The sequence below is a fragment of the Phyllobates terribilis genome, unplaced genomic scaffold, assembly GCF_046119375.1.
Source record: "Phyllobates terribilis strain yellow unplaced genomic scaffold, ASM4611937v1 Scaffold_1__5_contigs__length_1240528914, whole genome shotgun sequence".
NCBI classification, from domain to species: domain Eukaryota; kingdom Metazoa; phylum Chordata; class Amphibia; order Anura; family Dendrobatidae; genus Phyllobates; species Phyllobates terribilis.
In genome coordinates this window covers 1114216201-1114238590 of record NW_027362761.1, presented here as the reverse complement: position 1 = coordinate 1114238590, position 22390 = coordinate 1114216201, and positions in this window count along the sequence as shown.

Sequence of the window (22390 nt, the reverse complement as noted above, 5' to 3'; positions counted from 1 at the left end):
AGAGACGTATTACTGGAAGCACGTCAACAACTGCATCCTCAAACACAACTCTGCCTCTCACCACAAGTCGTGGTGGCTCTTCAGGTCGCATGGGTGCTAAGCCTTGCATAGCCTGGGCATTTTTTCAGATCGATAAAGATGACCCAACTCGTGTTATCTGTAACATTTGTCAGCAAAAGCTAAGTAGAGGCCAAAAAATACATAGTTTGAGTACTTCATGCATGAACCGGCACATGGACATGAAGCATAAGTTGCAGTGGGAAGCTCAGTGTGCTACAATGCGGCCTAGCCGGCCGGGCCAACCACCGTCTGCCATATCTTGTGCATCCGCGGCCTCTTCATCCTCTGTGACTGGGGGGACAGCAGTCACACCTGTTTTGGGGCGCAGACCTGCCACCTCTTTACCCGCAACAGCCAGCGTGATTGGCAGGTCATCATTTTCTTTGGAGGTGGTAACACCAGCTGGTGTTGAGCGCTGTCCGACATCGATAGCACCACCTTTGGATCAAGGCAACCTAACATGTCCGCCTGCATCTTCCTCACAGACCGGCAGTTTGCCGGGGACACCCTTATCAACCCCGTCTAAGCACAATAGCCAGCCCTCGGTCCCTCAGATGTGGACAAGTAAAAGACCATTTCCTCCTAGCCATGAGAAAGCTAAGAGGTTGAATTTCACCATCTGCAAGCTCTTGGCTACAGAAATGCTGCCTTTCCGCCTGGTGGACACAGAGGATTTTCGAGACCTTATGTCCGTCGCAGTGCCCCAGTACCAGATGCCCAGTCGGCACTACTTCTCAAAGAAAGGTGTGCCTGCGCTCCACCAGCATGTCGCACACAACATCACCGCTTCTTTGAGAAACTCTGTGTGTGACAGGGTGCATTTCACCACAGACACTTGAACGAGTAGGCATGGACAGGGGCGTTACATGTCGCTGACAGGGCACTGGGTAACTATGGTGACAGCAGGACAAGGGGCTGCTGTCCAAGTCTTGCCGTCCCCACGAGTTGTGCGTCAATCCTCTTTATGTCAAAGTTCCTCCACTGCTTCTGCCTCCTCAACCTCCTCTCGGTCTTCCACCTGCACCCAAAGCCTGTCTGGTCATGCCACAAGCTTTCTAACTGCGCAGAAGGGATCCTGCACACCTCCTTACTATGCTGGCAGTAGGGCTCAATGTCATCAGGCGGTTTTTACATTGAAATGTCTGGGAAATGTGAGTCACACAGCTGAGGAGTTGTGGTCAGCTCTGGAGAACCAATTTCATGAATGGTTGTCTCCACTGGACCTGAAACCAGGGAAGGCCGTGTGCGACAATGCTGCAAACCTGGGTGCGGCCCTTCGCCGGGGCAATGTCACACACGTGCCTTGTATGGCTCACGTGTTGAACCTGGTTGTCCAGCAATTTTTAGCCCACTATCCCAGACTAGATGGCCTTCTGCAGAGGGCACGGTCGCTGTGTGCTCACTTCCGCCGTTCGCATCCCGCAGCTCAGCGACTTACATCTCTACAGAAGTCGTTGGGCCTGCCACTTCACCGGCTAAAATGCGATGTGCCTACCCGGTGGAATTCAACTCTGCACATGTTGCAGCGACTGTGGCAGCACCGACAAGCCCTGGTGCAATACGTTCTGACGTATAGCCTGGGCCAACGAGATTCAGAGGTGGGGCAAATCACGCTGGAGGAGTGGTCTCAGATCAGGGACCTATGCACCCTTCTGCACAGTTTTGAAATGGCGACGAAGATGTTTAGTGCTGACGATGCCATTATCAGCATGACTATTCCGGTGATTTACATGCTGGAGCACATGTTAAACAGAATTCGGAGTCAGGTGGTGGCACAAGAGGAGGTGGAGGAAGTAGAGGAGGAGGAGTTGTATGCGGAAGGGCTAACATCTGCAAGGTCCAGACGGTCGGCAGCACCAAGGCGGCAGGCATGTGAGGGTGGGGGAGATGGTTTTACCAGGGCGCATGGTAGCAGCCAAACTAGTGAGGAAGGTGCAGGAGCCCAGGAAGAAGTGGAGGACGAACTGATGGAAGACTCATCAGATGAGGGAGACCTTGATCACATTTCTGTTGTGCGAGGTTGGGGGGAGAGGACAGAGGAAGGAAGCATGATTGTTACCTCGCCACCAACACAACAGGGACTTGGTGCTCCTGGATGCGCAACACACATGAGTGCCTTCTTGCTGCACTACCTGCAACATGACCCTCGAATTGTGAGAATTAGAAATAATCCTGACTACTGGGTTGCCACACTGTTAGATCCCCGGTACAAAAGTAAATTTGCAGAAATTATTCCTGCCATAGAAAGGGATGCACGCATGCAGGAGTATCAGCAGAGACTGTTGCAGAATCTTACATGTGCTTTTCCACAAAATACCAGTGGTGCACGTAGTGAATCTCACAGTTCCAACTTGCCAACCGTGGGACCGTCAAGTGTTCAGCACTCAAACCGTAACAGAACCACAGTATCTGCTGGTAACATCAATTTTGCGGAATCATTTCACCACTTTTTTAGCCCATCCTTTGCAAGGCCACAGGAGACAAGAAGTCTGACACATAGTCAACGCCTAGAGACGATGGTACAGGAGTATCTCCAAGTAAACATTGAAGCCACGACTGTGTCACTGGACCCTTGCTCTTTTTGGGCTTCCAATCTGGATAAATGGCCGGAGCTAGCCACTTACGCCTTAGAGATCTTGTCATGCCCCGCAGCCAGCGTTCTGTCTGAACGTGTGTTCAGCGCTGCTGGTGGTGTGCTGACAGATAAGCGCACGCGGCTCTCCACTGATAATGTAGACAGACTCACGTTCATAAAGATGAACAAATCATGGATCCGAAACGACTTTTCTACCCCTGTGTCATCCTGGGGAGAGTAAAAGCTTGATGATTGGTTAAAATCACCCTACCAACCGTTTTAAGCTTTCAAATTACTAATCATGTTTATCTGTATCTTGGCTGGAAAATAATTTGGGCTTTGTAGCAGTGTGCAGCACTGATTCTATTAGGCCATCTATAATAAGCTCCACCAGATTTAAAATTACTAATCATGTTTATCTGTATCTTGACTGGAAAATAATTTGGGCTTTGTAGCAGTGTGCAGCACTGATCCTATTAGGCCGTCTATACTAAAGCTTCACCAGATTTAAAATTAATAATAATTTTTAGCTGCATCTAGCCCGGAAAATAATTTTGGGGCTCCGAGATGCGCAAGACACATAAGTGCCTTCTTGCTGCACTACCTGCAGCATGACCCTCATATTGTCAGAATTCGAAGTAATCATGACTACTGGGTTGCTGCACTCTTAGATCCCCCAAACTTTTCGATCAACCTTTTCATTTTAATAAAGACCAAAAAAATGGTCATTTTTGAAATTATAAGCATTAGCAGGTTGTTAGAAACTGAAATCAAACAGTTTTCAGCTCAAAACTTTATTCTAGGTGATGTTACATTTTCACATAGGACCCCTTGTTCGAAAGGAGCTTCTGAACTCTCTCGTCCATTGAATTTGTCAGGTTTTGGATGGTTTCTGCTTCAATTGTTTTGCATGAGGACAGAATACCCTCCCAGAGCTGTTGCTTAGATGTGAACTGCCTCCCGCCATCATAGACACTCCTTTTAATGATGCTCCAAAGGTTCTGAATGGGGTACAGGTCAGGGGAGCATGGGGGTCACACCATAAGTTTGTCCCCTTTTATGCCCATATCAGCCAGAGATGCAGATGTTTTATGTGCAGCATGAGATGGTGCATTATCATGCAGAAAAATGATCTTGCTGTGAAATACACGGTTCTTCTTCTTGAACCATGGCAGGAAGTGCTGTTTGAGAAAATCCACATACATTATGGAGTTCATCTTTAGCGCCTTCAGGGATCCTAAAGGGGCCGACAATCTCTCTCCCCATGATTCCAGCCCAAAACATTACTCCACCTCCTCCTTGTTGGCGCTGTAGCCGTGTTTGCGTGGGGTGTCCATCAACCAGCCATCCTCCACTCCATCCATCTGGACCATCGAGCGCTGCATGGCACTCATCCGTGAACAAAACAGTTTTGAAATCAGTCTTCATGTAATGTTTGGCCCACTGGAGCCGTTTCTGCTTGTGTGAAGTGGATAGAGGAGGTCGACAGGATGGCGTATGCACAGCTGCAAACTTCTGAAGGACCCTGCATCTTGTTGTTCGGGGGACGTTGGAGGCACAAGCAGCTTCAAAAACTTGTCTGCTGCTATGACAAGGCTTTTTTGCCGCTGCTCTTTCAACCTGACGTAATTGCCTGTAGGAAAGAGTCCTCAATTTGCCCTTATCAGCACGCACACGTGTGTACTGTGAATCAGCTACATACTTCTTGATTGCCAAGACACTTCATCCTGATCATCGCACAATGTTGATTGTAGTCATGCCTTGACCTAAACACTCCACAATTTGTTGCTTCTCAGCAGCCGACACATCCTTTTTCTTTCCCATTTTGGCAGAAAATGTAGGCTGCTTAATAATGTGAGACAGCCTTCTTAAGTAGTCTTGCCTTTCATTGGACACACCTGCCAAACTAATTAGCACAGGTGTCTGCAATTGCTTACAGTGATATAAAGAGCCCTGACACACATCACCATCAATGAGTTTAACTGACAAACAAACAAATTCTTCCCTTATCACTCCTAAACACTTTTTGCATAATAATTTGGAACGCAGTGTACATGTGCTTTTCCACAAAACACCAGTGGTTCACGTAGTGAATCTTACAGTTCTAACTTGCCAACCGTGGTCTGTATGGAGTTGTTCAATAAAGGGCCCAAAATTAAGATAACATAGATGGGAGAGGTCTCTATGAATAGGAATTCCTAAGTATTTGATACCCTGTGAGGGCCAGGCAAAGGGAAAGTTGGACTGGATGGAATCCTATATGGATTTGGGGAGGGAGACATCGAGGGCCTCAGACTTCGCTGCATTGATTTTAAAATTTGACCATGTAACAAACTGATCTATTTCAGCCATAACAGCATGGATGGATATATGTGATTGAGTGATATATACTAGGACATCATCAGCAAATAGAGAGCACTTGTACTCGGTGCCTCCCACCTCAATCCACCTAATGTTGGGGTTATGGCGAATTGATGAGAGCAGGTGCTCCGTCACTAGGATGTATAAGAGAGGGGACAGAGGACATCCCTGCCTTGTCCCATTGGTGATTGTGAAAGGTGATGAAAATGTTCTGATGCACCCCCTGGGCCTTGGGACACCCGGAGCCGGACCCTTTTTGGTGGATGCTGGTGGTTGTAGTCTTCGTGGCGGCGACCCGGTTCCGTGGCTCAGGGTGGTCAAACCAGTGGCGGAATTATTTATGTGGTTTTGATGTTTAAATGTCCGACTACGCCACCCATGGATTGCGGTCAGAGTGAACCGCCGCTGCAGGGCAGACCGCTGAGGCTGGTGTTGTGGGTGCAGCAGAGCGTAGCATAACTCCCCACGGGAGGAGTATAGCCTCAGGGCAGTGTATGCGGAGGATGGGGGTGATGGTGCAGGGCAGCAGCAGTAACGACACGGAGTCAGTGATGCAGTCCAGGGCCTTTACTCACAGTTCTTATTATCCAGACCACGTCTGTAGGTAACGGCTGCCCATGTCGTACTGTGCTCACCAGGTGAGGGGCTCAGACAACTCCCAGATAACTTTGGAGCGCTTCACAGGACCCCCTTTGTGTGTCCTTTGTCTGGCCTTTCTTACCAACCCTTCTGTCCGGCTGCCTCGGGCCTCCTCTTGGTAAACTTGGCGCCAGTTTCCCTGACCCTATGTGGTGCCTTCCTAGCGGGTGTAGCGAGGGGCTGCGCCACATAAAATGTCACAGCCTCCGGTTTCTAGCTGAGGGTCGTTTCCTGCCTCCACTAGTTTCGGGGACCGGTCTCCCCCTTTGGCCTGACCCCTCCACGCAGGTGGATTCGGGCGTGCAGTGGCGACTCGCCCGTCCGCACCCCTGGGATCCCTTCATTCCTCGTTCCTGGAGCCTTCTCCGCTCCTCTTCCTTCCTTCTCCCTCTTCCAGGCCTGGGCCTCTGTTACTAGGCCCGCCTCCGGAGCAGAGCTCATGCAGAGCCCCTGCTGCCTGCCACTTCTGCTCAGACTTCTCTGCACTGAACTAAGATGGTGCCCACCTTTTATACTCCCTTCTCAATGCACCCAGGAACTGCTTCCTCCCTGCTCCTGCACTACAGGGTTCCCCTTCCTCAGTGTTTCCTCCCCCCACTCCAGCCAGGGACAGGGACTGTCGTGCCCATCTCAGAGGCATATTGGTCGCCCTGCCCCACGGCAATGTGGTGTAATGCATGCAGGTGTCGGGTCCTGATCCACACTCCATCCTTACCTGAGAGTGAGATATCACACCTCTGGGTGAGGTGCAATACCTCTGTAGCAACCGAGCCCTCAGGGTGCTACAGTTCCATTCATCTTCAGCCTAGGTGACGTATTGTGATACAGGGCCGTGATTTTGGCTATAAAAGGGTCCCCTAGACCCCTACCCCAAGCTTTTTAAGAGAATCATATATGGCGTGCCAGGAGACTCTATGGAATGCTTTCTCAGCATCCAACGAGAGTATCTAATTACAAATTTTTAACTGCATCTAGCCCAGGAAATACTTTGTGCCTAGTAGCAGTGTCTGCTAGTCAGCGGATTATCCCGGCTGTTAAGCAAGCTACACCACCTGTAGTTTAGACACTTAATTTTTTCAAAGGAAATGCTTCGGGACCATGGGATACTCATTGAAGAGCATCAGGAGGCACCCCAAGGCATAGGGGCTGGGACTGGCAGTAGGATGCCTTGCGGTGGACAGCCGAGCTTGATCCTTATAAAAGCTTTTTAACTGCAGCAGCTTTAGTGGACGCTACTGGAGCTGGAATTACGCGGCTGCTGGCATGAGACTTGCCCTCCAATAGATCCTTGTAAATGGATTTAAAGTGTATTCATTCAAATTAGAGAGACAATTTAAATTAAAAAGCTTAGAGCTGCCTCCACCACAGGGGGGCTCGCTTGACCCACCAGCGGACAGGCACCAGTATTGGGAGAGGGGGGCTGGCCGTCAGGGTTCACCGCGGCTCTGGCACAAACCCGGCGACACGGAGGTGGCACGGGCAGGAGCGGACTGGCCGTGTCGGCTTCTCACTTTTTGGATTTTAGAAGGGCATGACATGCCTATATCTGTGTCTCCCCCTCCTTTTACTCCTCCACCTCTTTTATTTTCGCATGACTATATGTACTTGTCACTTTTCCATGTGTTAGTTATGTCTTCTGAGCAGTTTGTCAGCTTTTGGACACCTTTGAAGGTGTTTTCTATGTGTTTCTATGTGTTTTTGTTTGCCTGCCATTGGTTTTAACGGTGTTCGAAGGTGTTCGACGAACAGTTCGGTGAACACACGGGTGTTCGACGAACCGAACTCAAACACTACGGGGGTGGCTCAACACTACTCAACACTACTGGTAAGTCTAATTCTATTTTTCACTGCAACCACAGCTATGTCTGTGATTGCAAAGCACTCCAGCGGGTTCAATATGCTTCTATGCGCATCCTGGGGGATACATACCATCCCTTGCATATAATTCCCCTCACTGCCTCACAATATATACTGTATATATTAAAACCTCTAGGTATCCATGGCTTTCATAGACGCAGGTTATAAACCACTAAGGTATGTATAAACGTAGTCCAAGGTCATGTCTTAATTGGTGCACAGTGAGGAGGGTCAGTCAGCATTTCATCGGTTGTATCATGATATGAGCAGAATTTCGTCTTTGAATTTCTTCCTCCTGCTGTCGGTAGCCATAAACATGTTCTGCTTTTCTCTGCCCTCACTGACATTCTTAATCTACGCCAAAAAGATTTAAATTCTTTTTCAAAGCATTTCCTTATCTTAATATATCCACAAAGGTCATTCCAGAGGTTATTATAATCTAGCATTTCAAACGCTGGGTATTAGACTGGCATTTCTTAACTCTCAGTGAAGTGAACCTAATCCACCGGCCAAGCTACTGTATGTAAGAGATTAATGAGCTTCCTAAATTTATCCAAATATCTTAAAGACACAAACTCTAGAAAAACAAAGCAAAGTTTAGAAACATGAGCCAAGAAGAAATAAGTTTAAATTGAATTAAAACTTCTTGTTATTTGCATATTTTGATACATGGAAAGTAGGAATAAAAGCAAGGCACCGTTTTAGATGCACTTATTAATGTAGGAAATTGCATTTTAATCAGTGAGGGAAAATCAAATTCCCTCCAGCTTAACAGGCATCAGCAGAGTATTGATACTATTTGTAGTAGCCTGTACTCTGTGAATGAAAATGCCATTCTCAGAGGGACAAATGAACAATATAGTCTCATTTGCACAGTTGTCTAACATCCAACCCCTTGCCAAGCTGTCTGCCAGTAATCACATGTAACTCACTGATACTAGCGCGGTCTTGTAATGAGTCTGTTCATGACATTTTTTCCCTCCTAAATATTCCACCACCTGCCGTGCTTTTCCCCTAAATCTTCCCCCATCACCTGTGTCTGATATTATTGAGAAGTGCTGAAGAGCGAAGAGCATAAAAGTCATCAGGGCTTTGCTGACTCTATAACTGCGTAGCCAAAACCTCCTCTTTGGTATTAGCATCAGCACAAAACTGTTCCCCCATCAGAATGGGTTCACACGTTTTGGATCATAGGATGGGCTCACACTTCTCGATCTGGCATCTGACAGACATGTCTGGGTTTGGTGAAGGCCAGGAGAACTCTGCCTGACTGTATTGTGTCAACTTTAAAGTTTGGTGGAGGATGGATAATGATATTAAGCTGTTTTTCAGGGTTCGGCCTAGGTCTCTTAGATCCAGTGAAAGATAATCTTAGTGCTTCAGCATTCAGGAAATTTTGGACAATTCCAACATTATAAGATCAGTTTGAGGAAGGCCTTTTTCTCTTCCCTACGACTGTGCCCCAGTTCAGAAAGCTAGGTTGATAAAAACATGGTTGGAGGAATTTGGTGTGGAAGAATTTAACAGTCTACACAGAGCCCAGACCTCAACCCAATCCAACACCTTTAGGATCAACTAGAATGGAGATTGTGAGCCCTACCTCTCCTCCAACATGTTGTATGACTCCTTCCCAGAAGAGCGGAAGCTGATATATCTGAAAAGAGACCAACGCCATATTCATGAGTATGGATTTAAAATGTGAAGTCATAAAATCTCCTGTAGGTGTAATGTGTAGGGGTCCCAGTACTTTTGACTATATTATGTATATAGCTATAACGAGTTATGTATTTAGCAATTATAGTATTAAGTAAATATATATCCGCCCCAATACTTATTTGGGGAGCTCTGGGGTCCAAGCATACAGTGAAGATAGGTTTGGACTGCAGCACCAGAAAATCAGAGGGTCCCTCGTATTCTGATTATAATAATATACTCCAATGGATATCAACAACCCAACAGGAGCAAATCACTTACCACTTTGGCTATTGTTAATGGACTGATTCACCAATAATTTACTGATCATTTGTCCGGAGTGTACAATGATAAGATACAAGTAAAAATGGACATGTACATGTTCCGTGTAGACACTCAGAATATTTGTGTGGCGGACCCAAGGAACCCCAGACCAACACTGATAATCCATTTTTCAATGCATAATGTTACTTTGGTCCCTGGGTGAGAGATCCATTGTGTATGTTCCCCCACCTTCTTTCTTTTGGACATCTGATGTCACATATACAGGTAACAACTTGTCTCTCACTTAAGTGTTTTGTGTTATGGCTTTCCCTGATCTTTTCATGTGATTAGCACCTACTCTACACATGTAATAATTTTCATGTTAACTTCCGTGTTAGACAAGAAGGTTTTATTTCAAAGACACGCCCTTTAACATTAATATGCAACTAGTAGAGATGGGTGTGTGCCCAATAAAGAGGGCGTGGAGTGCAGGCACAAAATATGTGCTGCCAAGAGTAATCATTTAAGAAGTCAAGTGATTCGACTTTTGTCTTAATTACTGGTTATTTCAAAATCTGTGTTGGATCTAAGACACACACACACGTGCTACTGTAATTAATAATTTACATCTTATGGGTTGTCTCCCTATATGTTGCTCCATAATAGATACCTACAGTAATGCAGCTTTTACTGTCCCCTTATATTGATAATGTAAGTACACTGATTGGGCTGTCCTGGATTCTGCAAACACAATTCTTTGCAGAAATGTTCAGCCGGAATGGTTTTTGGCAACGGACTAGATCCATTGAAGTTTAATATGGACTATCGGTGGTGTTATAGCAAGGAATCCGAGACAGTAATGCATGCTGCAAAATCTGCAGAATACTTATTATTCTACACAAAGTATTGCCTAACTATATATATGGGGCAAACAGTACATCATTTACATGCATCACTAGCAGATTCTGTCTGGGTTTAGCGTGATCCTGTCAGAATCCACAACATAATAATCCATGTTTATATTCTCTGTGTTTCATAATAGGGGCTGGAGGCTGCATCTTTTAATTAATATCATAACTTGCACCAACCAGTCAGATACCAAACTTTTTGGCAATCATCAAGCTAATTGGGGTCTTTGGCTTTGTCAGACATATATAACAGGGAGCATTTACTGATCTATATATCCAGTAGATACTATAAATGCAATGTGAATAGAGCCTAAGTAGACAAAACGACAGCGCGTGCATCTACACCAATCAGCCTGACCTTGGCAGTATTCCTGCAATAATTTCTTACTTTAGGTTAGGAATCACTGCTATATACAGCCGTTCTATTAGATTAGTAAATTTCCTCATATAATTCCGTTGCATAAATCCGTTGCGTTGACTCCATCAGTGTAAATTAATAGAGGTCACATTCTACGACATCATTTATTTTTATGAACTAATACTCAATTCTTCAACTTGTCATGGAAGGCAAATCAATATCTCCTCCAATTTATTCACCCATATAAAAGGAAGACTTTTCACTTCCATACAGTTTTTATGATCAATGTGTCGTGCTGCAACTGCCCTGATAAACATACTAAGAGCCCTCAGTAGATTTGGCCGTGAACAATTAGGTCTGGTTTGGATTTGTGACCCGTTTTGTGAGACCAAACAGTTCTTTTCCATTTAAACAATCGTGTATTGATTTTGGGATTGATCCCACTTTTTAAGTGGTATCTTTATAGGTTTAAATATCTGCCTGTATTTCTCAGCATTGAGGACACCAATAATCCTGACCAAATCCCCAACTTCACCTGTTGAAATTTAGCTCCAGTCTTGCAAGGACTCTCCCCGGTGCCTCACTTTTGCCTGCAGACACTCATTATTGTACTGCTCTCTCTGGCAAACAAATGGACAAATATTTCATATTTTGACTCATCAGTCCAGGAAACAGTCTGCCATTTTCTGCACATTATTTCCTATGTTTTCATGCATAATTGAGTCACTTGGGCTTGTTTCCATTTCATATGGTATTTGGCTGCAATTCTCCATGAAGACTACATCTGGCCAGTCTTCTCCAAACAGTAGATGGGTATAGCTGGGTCCCACTGGTCGCTGGCCTTTCTTAGCTTATGACACTGCTGGACATCTTAAGATTTTGAAGGGAAGTAAGCATAAGGTGTCTTTCATCTGCTGAATGAAGTTTCCTTGGCCGACCACTGCGTCTACGGATCCTCAACATTGCTCATTTCTTGGGTGTCCTCAACGCTGAGAAATACAGGCTGATATTTATCCACCGTGCAATACTATCAGGACGAAGTCTGATTGGCTCCAAATTTTACAGCAGGAAAACGACCCCAAACATACCGCCAATGTCATTAACCCCTTCACCACTTTGGGTTTTTGCTTTTTCGTTTTTGCTCCCCTTCTTCCCAGAGCCATAACTTTTTTATTCTTCTGTAAATATTTCCACGTGAGGGCTTATTTTTTTGTGGGATGAGTTGTACTTTTGAACAACACAATTGATTTTACCACATAGTGTACTGGAAAATGGGGGAAAAAATTCCAAGTGCGGTGAAATTGCAAAAAAAGTGCAATTCCACAATTTATTTATTTATTTTTTTTTACTATGTTCACTAAATGCTAAAACTGACCTGTCATTATGATTCTGCAGGCCAGTATGAGTTTGTAGATACCAAGCTTGTATAGGTTCTTTTTTATTTATGTAGTGAAAAAAAAATCCTAAGTTTATGAAAAAAAAAAAAGGCCCGTACCGTCTCCAATTTTCGTGATCTGGGGCCGGGTGAGGGCTTATTTTTTGCCCGCCGAGCTGAGAGTTTTTATTGATACCATTTTGGAATAGATATGATGTTTTGATCGCCTGTTTTTGCATTTTATTGCAGTGTTGCGGTGACCAAAAAACAAATTCTTCCGTTTTTGATGTTTTTTCTCATTACGCCGTTTACCAATTGGATTAATTATTTTTATATATTGATGGATTGGGTGATTCTGAATGCGGCTGTACCAAATATGTGTATTTTTTTTATTGTTTTATTTTGAATGGGGCAAAAGGGGGGTGATTTGAACTTTTATATTTTTTTTAATTTGATTTATATATATATATATTTTTTTTAAATTTACTTTTTACTGGCTTCAATGGGAGACTAGAAGTTGCGATCATCCGATCGCCTGTGTTACACATAGTGTTACACATAGCAGGGCTTCGCTTGTGTAACAAAAAATACTCATCTGCTACAGCAGTTCGGCAATGACAACCACAGCGGTCTCCTGCAGACCCTGGGTTGTCATGCCAACCCATTGGCGGCTTGTGATCATGTGATGGGCGGAGCTAATGACGCGCTTCCGCTGCCACCATGTTAAATGCCGCTGTCAGAGATTGATAGTGGCATTTAACATGTTAACAGCCGCAGGTGGATTGCGGATCCACCCGCGGCTGTTAGGGGCACATGTCAGCTTATCAGATCATCTGTCATGTGCCTGAAAAGGTGTGGGCTCATCGCCGGAGCCTGCACCAAAAAAGGAGAGGTGACCTGTGACATACCTATACGTCATAGGTTGTAAAGGGGTTATTAAGAACTGTCTTCATGTTTTGGCGGTCACACCAAATATTGATTTGATTTAGATTTCTCCTTTGTGCATTTACTTTGCATTTTGTCAATTGATAAAAATAAGCTTAATTTTTTTTTTAAACACATTCTTACTTTTTAGTGTTTTTTCCACAACTGCTTGAAACTTTTGCACAATACGACAGTACATGTATGACTACATATATATATATATATATATATATATATATATATGTGTGTGTGTGTGTATGTGTGTGTGTATACCATATAGAGTATATCTTCACCGAGATCTGGTTTTGATCCTGGTATGGACCTTTCTATTACCGATGTCATAGCTATTTATGTCACAGATTAGGAACTTTTTGCTAAAATTCATTGTGGGAAAGCCAAGAATAACACACACATCCCGCGTCACCTGTGTTAACATCTCCATGTGCCGACCATTCAGAGAAAAACACAACTGCTCATTATTACAGGAGCTTCCTCATGCCACCACATTATTTACTCTGAAGACAGGACAGACATGATGTTATTCAGGATGTGGGAGTAGTTCCACATCCTTGGCGGCCTGAGGCTGCGCTTATGGTGTCTGTGATGATGCACCCTATTGTAGTCACGAATATGACTGTGCGTGCTTCAAGGGCATGATGCAACTTTACTGATTTCTAAAATCCGTTTTCGTGTCCCAACAGGAGCCAAAATGTGAACCTAAAATCCTTCTTACAGATGACTTCATACTTCTTGGGACTGAGTGAACTGATCTTTGTATATTTGTCAGACTGAGTCATATGGTTACTATCCTGTATAAATAATGGGTAATAATACTAGCAATGAAATGTTTGCCTGTTATTCCAAAATCATTCTTAAATGGTTATTCCCAATTCAGACTTTTATGGCAATGATGGGAATAGTTGCCTCTAGGTGCCATGGACGCACCAAGCACGTGATGCGCTGTTTTCGTAACTCTCTTAGAAATTAATGGGATCTACGAAAATTACACAGCACAAGAATTCAGGAGCTAAAGGGAAACTATCATCAGAAAATTACTTTTTGTTTAAATAGGTCATTTATGTTTTTGTATTCAACGTATTTTTTTTAAAATGGGATTTTTTTTCATATCGAAATCTTTATAAAAAAAACATAAACTAAAAAAAAGAGTAATATTGCAGTTTTCACACTGGCCACTGGGGCTTTTTTAGATTCATACTTCCTGGAAGAGCTTACATCAGGCTCCTTATCAGCAGAGGCAGGATTACAATGACAGGTAACATCTCTATACATAGCTGATAACACAGGATCCACCAATCACAATAGATGATTTCACAACTTCCATGCTCCCCCTCCCTTCACAGTAACCTTTGCAGATTGTTATTATCATTAGTTACTTCCATACAGAAGATAATCATAGGGTCTGACCATTGTGGCTATGTACATGTGTTGTTTCCTGAAACAACAGCATATATGAGTCTAAACAAGCCCGGTGGCCATTGTGAAAATTGCAAGATTTTTATTTTAAATACAGATTCTAATATGTAAATAAAAAAAAATTGCCAAAAATAATAATAATAATAATAATAATAATAATAATAAAAAAGATATTTAACATAAAAAGCTGATTTAAACAATATTTTCTGATGACCGCTTTCCTTTAAAGCCCCTTTTTTGGGATAATAGGTGATACAAGCTTTTTCAAGAACGCCTGTTTCTCATCATTGCCCATGTAAATATTTCAGCAATCAGCAAATAAATGAGCAAATGCAAGAACATCTGTCAGATCTTTTATCTGGCCTGAAAGACAGCCGGCGTTCCTTATGTGAACAGGGAGTGTACTGCCGATGTTATGCAAATTGTATGGAAACTGGACGTATGCTTGTCCCCCACGTAAAAGGGTCCTTAAACAAGTACCGATCAGCTTGTTATACCATTGATCAGTGCTTCCTACAGTATAAAAGGACCATTGCATTTAGTAGGATGCAAATAAGACAGGAGAGTTTGTAGTCGTAGTCTGTAACCATGGTGACACATCAGTCTGCATAGGAGCTGTAGGTGCAAAAAGAAAAGATTATTAATAGTGTTTGTAAAATTACTTTATTTTTAGTTAAGATAGATTAGTGCAAAAATCATATATATGCTGGTAAGGAGATTTGGATTGTAGCCTGTTTATGGTATTTGCCATGGGAAAAATCTTCTTGATATATGTGGGCCAGTACCCAATATAAAGCAAAAATTGGGTCGCTGTAAGTCCAAAACACCTATTCTATTCATGCTATAGGGGAAAATCATTTCTAAAGTATCACATTTACTCCTTCACAGAGGATGGAGACAAATCTGCAGTCACATTGCACAGTTCTGTGAAGCAGATGGATGCCGGTGAGAAATGAGAGGCCGGGACAGAGGGAGATTTATGAGAGGGAATCAATATTTCATACTTCTGAGAGAAATGAATTTTCTTACAGGATATAAAATTAGAAGCTGTCTCCAGCCTGTAAACATAACGCTTGTGCTGCCCTGCAATGTATACTCAATCCCTGCACCGAGGGTAATTTAACACTGCAGCCAATATAATTGGACCGTTCTCTGAAATCCTGTAAATAGACATTATAATGTCTTATGTAATAATAATGTCAATTATACACTAACTATCGGCTTCTAGAAAAATGGATCAAAATACAAGCACAAAATATCTGTATATGTACAGACAAAATGTCATATCAATGATGTACATAGAAATCACAGGGCCCCATAGCAAAATTCTAATGCCCAAAGCGCCTCCAGCAAAGTATGATGTCCCCACAGTGCCACTAGCACAGTATAATACCCCCATAGCATGGTTCCCGAAAGTGCCCTCCCATGGTATAATATCCCCATAGTCTCCCTCCCCCTACACACACAGTGTCATGGCTCCCACACAATATGGTGACCTGTCAGTACGATTGCCCCCCACAGCCCCTGCTCAGTATGAGGGCTCCCACAGCTCTCTACTCAGCCCCCTACCCATAGCAAAATTATAATCCCCCCTAAAAAAAAAAGAAAAGGAAAAATTATATTCAGCAGAGTTAGATCTCTCAACTTTTATAAACCTGGAAAAGAACATGTATTGTGACAGGTACACAGTAAGTATGACCCTATTGAAGCCCTGAGTATAATACCCCCACAGCATGATGCCTGAAAGTGCCCCCCCCCCCCCCCATTGTATGATATTTTCATATTCCCCCACAGAATATGATGGCCTGTCAGTATGATTGCCCCCACTCAGTGTAAGGGCCTCCACACAGAATGAAGTATGGGAATCTCCACAGCACACCACTCAGCATGAGGGCCCCCACTCAGTATTGGAGCCATCACAATCCCCCATAGCCCCCCTTTTCAGCATAATGACCCACACCAGCCCTCCACTCAGTATAATGGGCCACACCAGCCCTCCACTCAGTATAATGGGCCACACCAGCCCTCCACTCAGTATAATGGCCCACACCAACCCTCCACTTAGTATAATGGCCCACTTAGTATGAGGGCCCCCACAATTACTGACATTTCAAAAAACACTACTCGCATCAGCTTGTTTCACCAGCACACTTCTTCGGTCTGTGTAGCGTGAGTACAGAGGCTCCACACCACAGGTGTAAGCTGAATGGTGGATCAGAGAGCTTTCGGCTACTTGATCCACCACTGTAGACAGCGGTATCCACGTCCTGGCAATGCCTATACAGCTGAAATTGTGATGACAGGGGGAGAGGACCCAGCCGCACCTCACAGGCCACATAGCAGCCGCTTGGGATGCCACTATGCACAGAACGCCCCTCTGTAATATCTATCTGTCCCCAGGCAGCAATGTTAACATTTGCAAGCTGCTATGACTGCAACATATGCATATCAAAAAGTGCAGCAGTAGCAGCACCCTGTGTACGCCAAAATATATGCAAACATTGAATATTTGAAAGTAAATTGCATTACTGTTATAGCATATACTTATAAAATCAAGATACTTAGCACACAAAATGGCCAAATTGTACGTGCCCAACAGCCACAACAAAGCAAAAGCTACAGCTGGCACCTGTGCACACTTGCTTCTTTGTGATAGTAAGTGCTGGTCAGATTTGTTTCTTTGTAGTATTTATTTGGAGCAGGTGACGGCTCCATATTTGGCTGAGCTCGCCTCCGCCCATCAATATATGGCTGCTTCCAATTAGTTCTGGATCCTTCCTGCCTTTTAAATTTGTAGTCTTTGGTCCGGGAGATGTATGTCTAATAGAGTTAGGGTCCCATCTCTCCTTATGAGATAGAAGGGTCCTGGCTTTGAGATCCTGGCTGTCACCTTTACATCCTCTATAGCTATGCCCCTGGATAAGTCCGTACTGTACTTCTACGTGAGTTTTATTACAGGGACACTTGAAATTCAAAAATTATGGCTAAGCAACAAACATAAGTAAACCTGTTGTAAAAGCTGACATTCAGCCCAGAAAATAATCCTTTAATAATATTTTTAGCAACATCCTTCTTACATTGTTCTAGAGCAGCCTCACAATCTCGGCTCTACTTCATCCCAAAGGTGTTGGATGGGGTTGAGGTCCGGGATCTGTGCAGCAGGCCGGTGAAGTTCTTCCACACCAAACCACCCAACCATGCTTTTATGGACCTTGCTTTGTGCACTGGGGCGCAGTCATGGGGCACAGAAAAAGGCCTTCCCCAGGGGCGTAACTACAATAGGTGCAGGGGATGCAATCGCACCTGGGCCCTGGAGCCTAAGGGGCCCAAAAAGTCCCTTTGGCCTGTATGAAAAGACCAATACTATTAAAGATTTTCAATAATTGGGGGCCCCCGTTGCAGGATTTGCATTGAGGCTCATGAGCTTCAAGTTACGCTAAGTTACGTTTTCCAAAAAAGTTGGGAGCTACAATTGTCCAAAATGTCCTGTTATGCTGAAGCATTAGGATTTCTCTTCACTGGAACTAAGGGATTGACTCCTGGAAAACCTCCCCATAGCATTATCCCTCCTCCACCAAACGTTACAGCCTAAATATGTTGTGTGTGTCTGCGTGTATATACAGTGTGTGTGTGTGTATATATATATATATATATATATATATATATATATATATATATAATATATGTATAAATATGTAATGATTCACAATTTCTAGAATTACATGAACAGTGTACAAACCTGATCCATGTGAATAGAGTAAGGCCGCACAGTTTTACATTGCACCTTCCAGGACACATCTGCCAGTGGTCAGCAGGTGGCAGCAGTTTGTCATCACCAGGTGCCGAGATGACTGCGGCTGCAGTAGAAACTTATCGCCCAGGTCGATCACAGATTCTGCTAGATTTATAGAGGGAGCAGATGTTACTTCAATTTATGCACATAAATAGGATTGAGAGTCAGTAAATCTGAGTTTTAATGCAGGGTTAGTAAATCTGCATAATTATTATGACGGTGTGATATACAGCTGAGTCATAAATGTAAAAGTTTCTGTGAGTTCAAGTGTTAAAATTGAGCATTTCTGTAACTTTTTGTTATGCAAGGAGAATTTCTCAAATATAATTGTAACTCAATTCATTGTCTTCACTGGTAAAATATTAATGTCTGTTAGTTGAGTCAGCAGAGGCACCACCATGTACAATCTGTACCCGGCCGTCCACCTACCGGGTGTCATTAGAAATACTGGTGAAATAAAGCATCACAGCATTTACCATCATCTCCTTCAACTTATTATCCTACCATCGGTATACAGAGCAGAAAAAGGAATAGATTATCAGCCTGTACTGGAGACAAAGCTCACATGTAATCCTCACCCAAAAACACTGCAAAAAAAAGCCAGGAAAAAGTTTTTTGCAGCGTTTTTTCACTTTACTTTATCCTAAACCTGTATCTCCTATTAGTTTCTCATCCATTTCATAGCATAGGGCTTTTTTACATGCACTGTTTTTTTCTACTACATACTTGAATTTATTTCAAAAACTTGGCTTCCATTACATATTCGTCTGGCGTATTGTAATGTCTTATGATTGTACATTTGCATTTCAGCTGTAACTTTTAATATCTGTCTACTTTGTATTCTTTGTGTGTCTTTTCATTTAAAAAAAAAAATATATATAAATATAATTAGAAAAAGAGCTGAAATACTCAAATAATGCAGAAGAGTAGGGACTAAATAATGTCCTATGTGTAGGATTAGTTATTAATACAACAGCACTGGGCAGTGGCCACAAAGCAATGTACGGAGCGGCGGTGTTCCACTTTGTACATTGGATTTCAGATGATCGGTGAGAGCTGGGTGTCCGATCCCCACCAATCTCATATTGACTGGGACTAAACAATGGATAGGTCATCAAATGTTTAATCCCAGATAACCCTTAAAGGGGTGTTCTTGGGTTTGAAAGTTGTCCAACTGCTGGGGGTCCGACCGCTGTGGCCCAAACCAATCCCAAGAACTAGGGCTCTGAAGAACCCTGGCTTAATGTAGCAGATGTCGATCTTGGGCATTACTGCTCGATCCGGTCAGACCCTCAGTGATCAGAAAGTTATTCCCTATCCACTGGTGGACACAGACAGAAAAGGGTCCTCGTGCAAAAATGGGCCCTTTGCAGTAAAATAACTCATCAAAATGTACAATTCTGCCTCTTTTGAAGGTTGTAGTGGCCCCCTTACCTCTTAGGCCCCTTAGGCACAAGTTGCACCAATGATTTGTCCGCCCCTGCCCTATCCCTCAGATAGGGAATAACTTTTAAACTTGAGAATACACCTTTAAGACAGTAGTCTCCAATCTGTTGCTACCCCTAGAAGGAGGAAGTTTTCATTTTGCAATAGATAAAAAGCCATGAGTTTAAGTCTATTTGCCTAGAGGTAATATTATAAGTGGACTGTAATAGGATCCCTATTAAAGTACTTTATGAAAAAGAACAGTTAGCTAAGTTTATCTCATAGCCTACACTTCCCTATGTATGTCAGGATATTACTCTAATATTGGACATTGTTTCTAGCTAAATAGAAAGGGTGGTGTCACAGTCAGCACCAATTTTTAAATGAATAGATAGGATGTACGTCACTCGGTATAAAAATGCGGTGCCAGGATAGGATACCACTCCATTTACTCCGGTACGCTGTTAAGTTGCAGAAAAATTATATCAGATTTATTAGAAAATCAATCAAAAAACAGTGACGTTTCGGTCAAAAGGACCTTCTTCAGACAGATTGCATGTGATACACTGCGTGGGACAGCGCTGTGGGGAGTAGGGATTCAATGTCCATAAGGTTTGCGCTCTTTAGCGCTGTTCCATGCAGTCTGTCTGAAGAAGGTCCTTTTGACTTGAAACATCACTGTTTTTTGATTGCTTTTCTCATAAATCTGATATAATTTTTCTGCAACTCATTAGTTTTGGATTTTTTCTCCACTTTTTAAATTAACCAATGTGTCATATATGTTTTATAATACTCTATTAAGGGTAGTGACTGTGTCCTTCTTCATTCTCCTGGCCAGTGCTACACTATCAGAAGCTCTTGGCCATACTAGGTGGACTTTTCCTTATCTCCTATTATGTATGTCATCAAGTTAAATGATTTTCCTCAGTATATCAGGGACACAGGTTTGGCTTTCACTTTACCAGAATAAGCGCAAACTCTGATGAGATTCTCTTCTCTGGGATGTATCACCTAGGTGGGGGGAGCTAATTTTATTTAGCATCTCCATGGCAAGCTTTGTGCTTACCTCCTTCAGGATTTGGCCTATTCATTGTTTTATCGATTCTCTGGGCCATTGAATACAATGAGAAAATTTATTAACCTATCTTTTCTCCCAAATTCACCAAAACAAAATCACAAACATGGTCAATGAGTTCATCAATGCTTCCAAATGGGCAGTGAATCTGCAAAACACAAATCAAGTGACAATTGAATTCACCTCCTACCAGGTGCCTAAACTTTAATTCCCGCTCAGTATTGTTAATTATTAGTGATAAGCAAGCATGCTTGCTACTGCTCGGTGCTCGCCCGATCATCTCACTGTTCGAAATGCTCGACGCTCGCCGAGTATTATAAAAAATTTTCAGTGTGTCAGTGAAGTGTTTTCTCCGTCACACGGATCACATATAAGTTCGCTCCAACTTCAGCCATTTGTTGTGAGCGTGGAAGATACTGTCCTCCATTAAGAATGGGCAAAGCACGTGGCAAGGGATGGGGAACTGGACGTGATGGTGATGGTGCATGCAGAGGCCGAGGCCGTGGGCAAGCTGAAATTGTGCCACAACAAACACCCACATCTTCTCGCTCGACCTTCCTGTCCCAATTAATAGGGGACTGCAGAACACCACTATTGAACACAGAGCAGTGTGAAAAGGTTATTGTTTGGATAGCAGATAATGCTTCCAGTCACTTAGTCACCACCACCACCACCACCACCTTGTCTTCCACACGGTCAAGTCTCAGTAGCTGTGAGTCTGGACCGCATATTCCTCACCCTGAACCTCCTTCCTCCCACCATGCCAAGTGCCCAGAGACCACTGATCCCACACTTGGACACTTCAAAGAGCTGTTCACTGTTCCATTTATAGATTCGGGCCTCTCGCCCGGTCCACTTGAAGCGGGGCAAGAGGAGATCGCATGTAGCGATGCCCAAATATTTGAGCAGCCACAGTCACACGAAGTCGACGGTGGGATAGTGTAACAAGAGGTGGACGATGATGAAACACAATTGCCAGAAAGTCAGGAGGAGGACCAGAGTGCGGAAGTGGAAGACGAGGTGGTGGATGATATAGTAACTGACCCAACCTGGCAGGCGAACATGCAGAGCGAGGACAGCAGCTCACAGGGGGAGGGAGGCAGAGCACACCAACAGGCAGGAAGAAGCAGTGTGGTGGCCGCAGAAAGAAAGCAGGCAACCATTCCCCATAACACCAACACAAAGAAAGTTGCCAGTACAACTGTTAGGTCTTCCCGAGTCTGGTTGTTTTTTAAAGACTCTGCAAATAACCCCAAAAAGGCCATTTGCACCACCTGCTAGGCCAGCATCAGCAAGGATGGCAAAACGACCAGCCTGACCACCACCAGCATGATCAGGCACATGGCAGCAAAGCACCCGAATTTGTGAGCCGAGCCCCAGAGTCCAGGAACAGTGTCTGCGGGTGACACCACTGCTTCTTCCGCTGTTGTGCATGCAAGCCAATCCCCTGTCCATGGTGCATGAGAAGATGCCTCCTGCCCAACACCTGTCATTGCACACTCTCAAGTAGCAGCATCAGGAAGCACATCCACGTCCTTGTCCCAGCGCAGCGTTCAGTTGTCCATACCCCAGTCCTTGGAACGCTAGTGCAAATACGCAGCCAACGCCCCACAGGCCACACTACTAAATTCCGACATTTCGCGACTGCTT